This window comes from Grammomys surdaster, unplaced genomic scaffold, assembly GCF_004785775.1.
Source record: "Grammomys surdaster isolate TR1022 unplaced genomic scaffold, NIH_TR_1.0 126734, whole genome shotgun sequence".
NCBI classification, from domain to species: domain Eukaryota; kingdom Metazoa; phylum Chordata; class Mammalia; order Rodentia; family Muridae; genus Grammomys; species Grammomys surdaster.
In genome coordinates, this window is record NW_021621521.1 from 1 (window position 1) to 10,779 (window position 10,779).

At 39.9% G+C, this 10,779-nt stretch overlaps 1 pseudogene; it reads left to right on the forward strand.

Moving 5' to 3' along the window:
• Positions 1 to 4,515: 4,515 nt before the first annotated feature.
• On the forward strand, positions 4,516 to 5,054 carry LOC114615492 (annotated as a pseudogene).
• Positions 5,055 to 10,779: the final 5,725 nt, after the last annotated feature.

Genomic DNA, 10,779 nt, shown 5'->3' on the forward strand with positions numbered 1-10,779 from the left:
TTTATTTATTTATTTATTTATTTATTTATTTATTTATTTATTTTTTAGTGTCAAGAGTCCTAAATGAGAGGACCAGAATGAGAAAATAAAGAAGACAGGAAAGTGTGTGTGTGTGTATGTGCATGTGCACACGTAATAAGTGCAGGCATAGACATGCTATTTTTTAACTAATTGGGAGGGTGATTGTCCAATGGGGAAAATGTGTTCTGGAGTAGGAACATTCATCTATTTAGACATTAAGACCCAGCTGAGGACCTTTTGATGCAAACAACACTGAGTTTGAAGTGGGAGGTTACAAATTCTAGGTACAGGGTCAGCTTCTCTATTCAAACAGCACTGGAAAATCTGGCAGTCTCGACATTTTGATGGGACAACTTTCATAAGCTGATTCTGAATACAAAGGAAGTTCATTAAGAAATATACCATATTATATAAAGTTTTCATGAGAAAATATGACAATCAGCAGAAATCCATCATACTTGAGACCAAGTTATTAGAATATTAACCAAGAAATGTTGCTCAAAGGGAACACAGGATATCGCAAGTGCTCAGAGACTGAGCACATAGTGACCTTGGGGCTGATACTAAAGCCCTTCAGTGGGGGAAGAGGTGAGTTTTCAAGATCTAAAAATCACACCTTCCTTAAAGCCCTAGCCCCATTACTGGTCTTGCTAAGCATATTCCTGGTTTTAGACAAGGAATTACATTCTTTATATCTGGCATCAGAATACCAGGAAAAGGCTCCCTCAAGGTTGGACACTAAAGTATTACACTGGCTTTGGCAAGTAAGTTCCTTTTCAATACATTAGAGCTCCAGGGAAAGGCTTGATTTGGCATGTTTCCCAAAATCCAATGACAAACCAAAGTTTGATTCCACCAAAGCTTGCAATGAGAAAACCAGTGAGTTTGGGCAAGAATACCAGTGATTCTGCAACAGCCATGCTGGTGGGTCTGCACTCAGCATGTACACATATTTGTTTTCCCTGTCAGTTAATGTCTCCAAGCTGGTATTATAGAACTTCCCAAGACTCCTTAAGCTACTTGTAATTTTGGAAAAACTACATATCTATGGCTTGGAGTAGTGGCTGGAAATTCAGGTGAGGTTCTAATGATCTTCCCTACCCAGTTCTGCTAGTGGGTAAAACCAACAGTTTTGAAGCCCAATTGTGATGGACCTTCACAAATAGGCATAGCTGCTCTTATAAAGACAGTAGCACTGTGGCTCAGAAGATGTTCCTTATAGCAGACTGCCACTCAGGAAAGTACAAATAAGAAGAACTAGGTAAACTTTGATTCAAAGTGTAGAAGAAATAAGAGCATGGTGAAGACTGGTCTCAACATGTAATTTGATTTTCTGTTGCTGTGATAAACACCATGACTCAAAGCAACTTGAGGAAGAAAGGGCTTATCTAGCTTACAGGTCATCATCCATTGTTGAGGGAAGTCAAGACAGGAACTGAAGGCAGAAGTGGAAGCAAAGATCATAGAAGAATGCCAGTTGTGAGGGGAAGACCAATTTCACAATTGTCTGAATGAAGCAAGCTTTAGTTTTAGGGTGTCAGTTGGCTGTTTCTCCTTAAGTCCGGATTGCAGAAAGCTTCTTGAAGTCTCTGTTATGGGAGGGAGGAAGTACATACAGGGGCCAGATAGATGGTTGTTAGATAATGTTAGAAACATGCAATGAAAGAGAAAGAACAAAGTGAAGATTATATATCAGGTTAATGAGGTATCAAGTTTAGTGTAGGTTGAAAACGTGTTTTGCAGCTTATATTACATCAAAGAAGAAGGAGCTTATTTGTAATTGCAAGTAGAAACCATAACTTGCAGGGACTTAATACAGTGCACTTCCTTAATGGGCAAGGTACTGGGACAAACAGAACAAACAGGACCTCACTCCTAACTACAAACTGAAATCTCAACTTTCAAGGTATATTGCTCCTGCCTTGGTCTCATACATAGTGTTCTGGGATCTTTTACATTGATTAGCAGTTAAGAAAATACCCCACAGATGTTCCTTCTTACTAATCTTCTAAAGCCCATTCCTTTCTTGGGGCTTACCTATTTAAAAAGGACTATAGTTTGTGTCAAGTTGACAATACTAACCAACAGTAAGAAGGTCATAAAGTGAGTATGGTTTAAAGGACAGCTTCTCTGACTGAACCCAATGAAAACCAGCTTTTCAGTTGCTAGGGAATATTGACTAATCATGAAAACATGTTAGGATGCAAGAAATTGGGAAGTCTGTCTATTAGTGGGAAGATACCACTCTGTACTGATTCTCTTCTTGGGTCCATGGTCATTAGGCAGAAGATAGAGATACTGAAGAAGAAAATAATTGCCCTTTATTCTTGTCTCACCTAATAGTTCTCTGCTGTCTGTCATACAGACTGATGACTTGTGATATTTATGTACAGAGCAATTTCATGGGCAAGTCAATTAGTTTTTTTTAATTTTATTATTATTATTTTTATTTATTTATTTATTTATTTATTTATTTATTTATTTTTAGCTTTTCTGTGTATTTTATTTCATGAGAAGCCACTCCCAGTTTCTTTTTTTTGTTTTTTGTTTTTGTTTTCTTTTTCTTTTGTTATTATTTTTATTTTTTTATTTTTATTCTTTTTTTGCTGTCTTTTTTTTTTATCTCAAATCGTAATTAATTCACTCAGGGGTTATAAACACGGAAAGACAGAATGTGGGGAAGGGAATGACACTGGAGTGTGGGTGTTCAGGGGTAATACAGATATCTTCAGATCCGGGTATCGGCTGGGTGAAGGTTCAGGGGACAAGTCACTATGACTCTGCCTATGACTCGATTGACCTTATCTAAGTTGGTATTGTCTGCCAAGGCTACCTATTTACAAGGTCTACGACTACTCAGGCTTATACATTTCCACAAAAGCTGCCTGAGATTAGCTTATAGCCATCTGTTTCAATGTTTTTCCACTGAGACCCAAGACTTGGTGTTAGTTTACATGTATAATAGGCCTATTGCTGATTTTAGGCCTATGGCTGATTTTAGGCCTACAGTGTATAAGCAGGGCTGCCCCTGACATCTCCTCCCTTCTCTAAGTATAGAAGGGCTGTGGCAATTCTAAACTTGCGAAGGCGGGGATAGAGGCCTGACCTCCAGTATTTGAAGGGGACATTGTAATGGCTCCTGTCCCCCTGTCGTTGTCCAGTGAGGCATGAGGGCCATACCCATCCTGATGTCTTTTTCCTGGAGAGGGGATACTTTTGACATCAACCCCTATGCAGTCAGGCTTGTCCCTCAGGGAACCCAGGTAGATATTTTTATCTTTTATTTATATTCCCTTGCAGTGCTTAATTAGCTTTGCAGCCTAAGCAAGAATTCAGATCGCCTGTCAGAGGGGGTTCTGGGTGGCCCCTCTCTGCCTGGTCAAGGGGTAGAAGTACCCTCTTTTAGGTTGGGTGGAGATGAGTTTTGGAAACACCCTGTATAAAGTAACAACCTAATCTTGTGTCTCGTGGTCCTCCATAGCTAACTTATGATAATGTATCTGAGTAGGTTTTGCTACCAAATTATCTGTTGTATCACAGAGTTAATCCACCTATTTGAGGGCCAGGGACCAGCAGAAAAAAGCAAAAAGAACCGAAATAATGGTCCCAAGATGGAAGGAAATAGGTTTGACAACCTTGGAGAGGCTGCAAACCAAATCTTGTACCAGCATTCATCTGTCTCTTTCTCTCTCTGATTTTTCTTAGGGCCTTCACTACCTATTTCACGGTCTCTTTAACCCGCCTTGTCTTGTCTATGTAAAGGCAGCCTTCTTCTTTGAGGGTTGTACACAGTCAAGAGCTGTATACAGCCTTTTCTATTGTACTAGAGTAAATCAAGTCCAATAAGGATCTTTGTGATTTTAGGAGGTCTCTTCAGACAGTGAAACGAGGGATTTCTTCAGATTAGTGATGCAAATCTCTAGCTGTTTGATGTTCTTGTCAGTGGCCCTTCAAAGGTCTGAGTAGTATAAGTTTAGAGGCCAGCATCTGGATTAGAACTTCTAACAGCAGACATCACAGGTGATTCATTTTTACCTGGGATGCTGCCTGAGTTAAAGCTCCTGGGAGTCCCTCTTTCTCTTGGTTTTCTGGGGTTGGGTACGGAGCTGCCACCTGTGACCTGCTCTATGCTCGGGCCCAGAACGGAATTCTGCCAATTAGTTCTAAAGCTATTGAAATTGCTGTTCTAAGAATCCTTGAATTATCGTCAATATATTTTTAATTCATTATTTTTTTTAAGTTTTGGATAATTTTATACATGAGCAGCATATTTACAGCATTTCCATCCTTTCCTTTTCCACCTCTGTTTCCATGCCTCCTCATACTCTTCAAATTCATGAGATTATTATTTTAAATAATAATTTAAAAATTGGTGCTCTTCGACTCAGTCCTCCTCCTTCCACCACTTCAAGCCTCCCCTGGGTTCTGTCCTCTCCATGCTTCTCCAAGAGTCAGGCTGGACCAAACCGGGAGGACTGGACATGGCCATTATTCATGACATCCCTCTTCAAGAAGAAATCTGTGGACATACATGTGGATATAATAAAAGAACAGAATTAAGAGCGGAGAGGCACATGAAGGCTATGATCAGGGACTGAGGAGCCTTAGAGAAATAAGGAAAACAGGTGGAGTCAGAAATTAAGAAGATGACCATGATTAGTGATAAAAAAGCTTGCTGGGTTTTAGCTAAGCAGCTTGTCCATCTACTGAAACATAAGAGAAGAACTTTTGCTGTAAGCTCAAAAGTCACACAACTGAAAGTGATGAATTCCCAGATGAAGATGGCTGGTGTGATGTCTACCACTGCAAAGACAATGCAAGAAATTAGGTCCACAGAATATACTGCTAAGAGTGCTTAATTTTTAGAGAAAAAAAAAAACGAAGTGGAAATGATTGAAGAAATATCCAATAAGACCCTTGATGGCATTAAGATGTCTTATGATGATGAAGAGTAAACCCAGGACACTATAAATTAAATTCTTGACAAAATCAGAATTGAAGTCTCTGGAGAGTTGTCTAATGTTCTTCCCTAACCCTACATCTGACAGAGAAGTAATATCTAAATACATAAAGAACTCAAGAAAGTAAATACAAACAAACCATATAATGCAATTAAAAATGGGGTACGGAGTGAAACAGAGAATTCTCAACAGAAGATTTAATGGCCAAGAAACTCTTAAAGGAATATTCAACATCCCAAGTCATTGGGCAAATGACAATTGAAACAACTCAGATTCTTTCTTATAGTGTTCAGGATGGCTAAGATGCAAATCCTAAGTGGCAGCACATGCTGATGAGGATGTGGAACAAGGAGGAATATTCCTCCATTGCTGGAGGAGTACAAAATAGTACCACCTATTTTGAAATAAATTTTGGTGTTTTGTCAGAAAACTGGTAATATTTGTACCCCAAGACCCAGCTATACCACTCCTGGGCATTTACCCAAGTGATACCCCTCTATACCACAAAGACAGTTGCTCAACTATGTTCATAGCAGCTTTATTTTTAATATTCTGAAAGTAGAAACAACCTAGATGTCCTTTTACTGAAGAATGGATAATGAAATACTCCTACACAATATTACTACACTCAGATATTAAAAACCATGACATCATTATATTCGCAGGCAAATGGATGGAACTACAACATATCATTTTGAGTGAGGTAACACAGACCTAGAAAGACACACATGGTATATACTCACTCATAAGGGGACATTAGCTTTAAAGTCCAGGGTAACCATGCTGTACTTCACAGACCCAAAGAAGCTTAGCCAGATTTTTTATATGACCTTGGCCCTGTTGCCTAATGATGGCACCACCCACAGTGGCCTTGGCTTTCCTATATCAATATTCAGTCAGGAAAGTGCCCACAGGCCAATCTGATTCAGGCAATTTCTTAAGGTTTTAATTTTTCCAAATACATCAACTGGATAACCAAGATTAACCACTTTAGTTTTGCACACATGTGTCCAGAAAGGGCCAGGTGAGGACACTGAATCTGTACAATGATATGGCCAAATCTGGTCCTACTGGCTAGGGCTGAGTTGGTCTCCCAGCCTCTCTCCATAGTCAAGTATCCTGGGACCCCATCTCTGGTGCCCTTTCTTACCTGACCTTTTCCTGTCATCTTTTCAGACTCTGTCCTGACATATTTCAGCTTCTTACAATATGTCTGTTCATCTCAAAAAAATTCTATCATGAGTATGTAGTTCTTGGTATGTCTACTCAGAATGGAATTTGGAACTCAGCTGTGAACTGGACATCCAGGGAGGTGGAGAAGCCAACCTGGACATTAATCCCAGAAATTAGAGTGGGTCTATTTTAGAGCTGCTCTGAGCAGTGAGTGATCTGTAGGTACCCCTATTAGATGTGGAGAGATGCGAGAGAGAGAGAGAGAGAGAGAGAGAGAGAGAGAGAGAGAGAGAGAGAAGCAATATTTACTCCATCACTAAACTTTCAAGTAAAGATGTACGGCACAAGAGATATCAGACATAATGGTTGGAATGTGCTCAGTAGACACTGGGCAATGGTCATGCTTAACTGAGGTTTCAGGTCCTGAATTTTGAACCTTTGAGCCTTAGTGTGCCTGCCAGGCTCTGGCATCATTGTCCTAGGGCCTAGCCCTGCATGGCCTAGGCAGCTGGAATAGAAATACTGTAAAATGAATTCCTTTTACTCTAAGTGTAAACAAAATCAATCTGGTAGCTGAATTTCTTGACCTCTGAGAGTTCCCAATAAGCACATAGATAAACAAAGATTTATTTATAACCATCTACTGGAATTCCTGGGTAATATTGATGTGTATTAGCCCCCTAAACTAGTTTGGCTACCTCCCAGCCAAGATCCCATGATACTTACACATTATTTTTGATTATTATCTGGCTTTTTGGTCTTCAGATGTTTTTTTCTCATGGTGCCTTTTTGAACCCTCTTGTTGCTGCTGATCTAAATCTTCCCCTTCTGTTCTTCCCCTGGCTGGTGGAAGTCCCACCATATTTTCTATTCTGCCCAGCCCACTGAGTGAACAGCATTTATTAACAAAGAATTATTAGCAAAATATAAATGGTGAGAACTGTAAAATCTTGAGACAGGAGATTCTTAGTAAAAATGTTTTGATGGCTTTGAATGTTTGAAGTAAGATATGAGGGTAGAGAAATCAGCATTTGAATAACACAAGAGCAACTTTTATACAGCACACAAAACTTTATACCTACAGAATACTCCTGATATCGAGGCGTGGGAGAACGGGAACACTCATGATGGTAGAGTACATTGTCTCTAGGTTTGACTTCAGATTGCCTGTGCCCTGGGGAGGGGTTTTCCATGTTTTTGAGGCCACCACTATCTGGATACTTCACTCCAGAAGGGAGTCTCCTAGATAAACATCAGGAAGAGAAATCTTCATTTCTTTATCTCTTGTCAGAGGTGATTCAAGGACATATACAGTGGCAAATGTTACAACTGTCATAAGTTCGTTGGTGAAATAAGTATGTGAAGAGCTAAGTACTAGGTATAGGACAGTCCCTTATGAGTTATTTGTCAGGGAGGCCCCACTAAAAATATATGGTAAGATCGTATTGCTGAGGACATCGCACTTTGCACAAAGACATAAAGGCATCAGTTTCAAACCTACTGAGCAACTCCCTCCCCACTAGCTAGCTCTCATTGTATTGGCTGGTGCCTCTTAGACTGTCTGTTGGAAGAGGAAAAGGCATGGATGGTTTTACTCAGTGCTAGGCCCTCATGCTACAATACTGATATGCTAGCTAAGATGTGTACAATGGTGCAAGAGTAGCAAGACTATTGCAGTATAACTACCTGCTATTGATTGGATTTGAGACTTGTTTCACAGAAGGGAATGTAATGCCTCTGTGGTAATCCTGGTCAAAAAGGCTGGCTGGGGAGATAATAGACCCTAGGGTAGAACATGGTATTGTTATTGGGTTAAATGTTTGTGCTGCCAAACTGCTTTCCAAGGATTTATATTTACAGCCATAGACCTACACTGCTCTCATCCTTGGGCAAAGAAGACTCCTTTTGCAGAGTACAGCAGCACTGGAGAAAAGCACTGTTGGTCAGAGTGCTGAGAGTAAGAGACCAAGTGTTCAACCCTAAAACACGACATCTGGAGTAACTTCTTCCACTATTTAAGGTCAGGGTACATTGTAGAAGAGGAGGCAGAAAACAGGTAGGAGCCAGAGGGTGGGGAGGATTGCTAGAAAATGATAGCCTCTGGACACGACCATCATGAATTCACAGCACCTGTGGTTACCTGTACAAGACCAAAACAGCCAAGAATTCCATCATGGATAGTGTGGATAATATCCAGGTACTATACTTGCAATGTATACATTCAGGTCAATGTATTGTTTTTGGAGATGAAAAAAAAAATCTTTCTTTGAGGATGTGTTTCCTGGTATGTTTCCCATGCTCTAGTAACCAACCTCACACTCAGACAAATATTTGCAGCACTAATTAAATTTAGTGTGTTATTATAAAACAAAGAAAACACATGGAAAACCAAACTGAGGCAAAACTGGAAATGAAACAAAAAACCTTCATGGTTAAGCCATACTAACAAAGTACAAAACATGAGAGAATCTGAGCGTTGAAGACAAGGTAGGAGAAATTTTTGCTTCACTCAAAGAAAATGTTAAATCAAATCATCTAGAAAACCTGGGATGCTGTGAAAAGGCCAAATCTATGAACAACATGAATAGAGTAGGAAGAAGAATCCTAGATCTAGGCACAGTGTATATTTTCAACAATATCATAGAAATAAATTTCCCATAAACAATGAAGTGCCTACGAGGTACAAGAAGCACACAGAATACCAAATAGACAGGATCAGAAAAGAAATTCTCCATGGGACATAATCAAATATTAAATGTAAAGAATCATAGGCATATATTTTTTCAACCCACTTTCATAAGAGTGTAACCTCTCCTCTAGCACACCACTCACCAGAAGTAGTAAAAAAGAAAAGTTTTAGGACATGCATAAAATAGACATGTTTAGAAATAGTTCTTTGGGGTGCAAGTTCAATCCTCATTTTCAGGATATCAGCAACTCATTCCCTTAGCAAACACTAAATATGAATCAGCAGTGGTAGTCCAGTCTACTCAGCAATTGGCACTCATGAATCAGCAGCTGTAGATCAGTCTATCCATCAGACACCACACTGGTTCACCAACCAGCCTGAGGCCACAGAAGCAGGAAGAAGCTGCAGGAACCTCACAAGAAGGTCTATGGTGAGTTCCTCTCTTAAGGCATCACCACAAGTGGAGCTCATCAATGCAATGTAAGGTGAACCAATAAATTCAAGGCTGACCACTCAGAGGGAAGAGCACAGACATGGAGAGTCGTAGCTAGTTGGTAAGAGTATCTGATGAGAAGAGATTTGCTTGCAGTTTGTTGGCATTTATTTGTACAGCCCTGCCTGGTTTGTTTCTGTGGTAATAGTTTTCCTCTGAAGATCCCTGCCTCATTGTTTCCCTCATGCTTCCCGTCATGCATTTTCCAATGGTGAAACCAGAGTGGGAAAAGAACAATGTTCACCAATTTTGTAGAGCTCCCAAAGTTGCCTAATGGTTGGGGCTAGATACACAACCTGTTAGAAAGAGATGTTCAGTGGATCAAGACTGAGATTAGGATAGACCTGGAGACACAGCTCCTGAAACATGATGCATTCTATCTTCTTAGAGCCCCAGTGATTGTGAGCTTCATATTCAGATGGGGTCTGCCATTTCTTGACAATGTCCCAAGGACAGAGTTGTCTTCTTCCAAGGATAGTGAAATGTCTTCACTCAGCTGTGCTATCTCACTGTATCATGGCTTAGGTAGATCTGAGTTACTTTCATGGAGCAGTTAATAGACAGGCCACTCACATATTTGGAGCCTCAAATGATCTCATGTGGGTGATCTATTCTGGGTGATAGTTCCATCCTTGGGATTCTTGCAGGATTCGAGGAGACAGAGAAAAAGAGCTTAGGAAAAAAGTCTCTCTGGAGGTGTTGATAGACTTTGTTTCTTTGTGTTGGCCATTGCCCTAGAAGAGTGGTGGAAAGCAAAGGAAGAAATATTAGGAGAATCATTTGTTCCTTTTGCAGATTCTGAGGTTTTAACTAGTGAGGAGTTGTACCTGTTTTGAACTGAGGTTATTACATGGCATCCTCACTGTATTTAGTACCGGAGTGTTCTCCCTTTGTTGGGAGCAGTCTATGTTTCTTTTCTGTTGAATCTACATGTTCCTGGTCTCACTGTTTCCTACTCGATGCTTAGTGATGATTCTTAGCCTGGCTCCTCCAAGCATCTTTAGATGCTGATGGCTTTCCTCCAGCAGTTTTATTGTGAGGGACTATGGATATTTGATTCCTGGATTATTGAATCTATAGCTGTTTCTTGGGCCTTTATTTGTGAACGGTGACTCAGTAGTATATAAGTTTTGTGTTTTAGTCAGGTTTATCTAGAAGATATATCAAAATTTATTAAATGAGTTTCAAAATACTGTCCTGGGCTATTATTTTTTTTTGCTATGATGAGATACCATGACCAAGCTTTTATAAAAGAAAGCATTTAATGGGAGACTTGCTTAAAGTTTCAGAGATTTAGTCCATTTTCATCATGGCAGGAAACATAAACTGTACATTGTACTGGAACTGTACCTGAGTGTTGTATCCTAATCTGAAGTCAGAGAGAGAGAGAGGGAGAGAGGGAAAGAGAGAGGAAGAGACAGAGAGAGAGAGAGAGAGAGAGA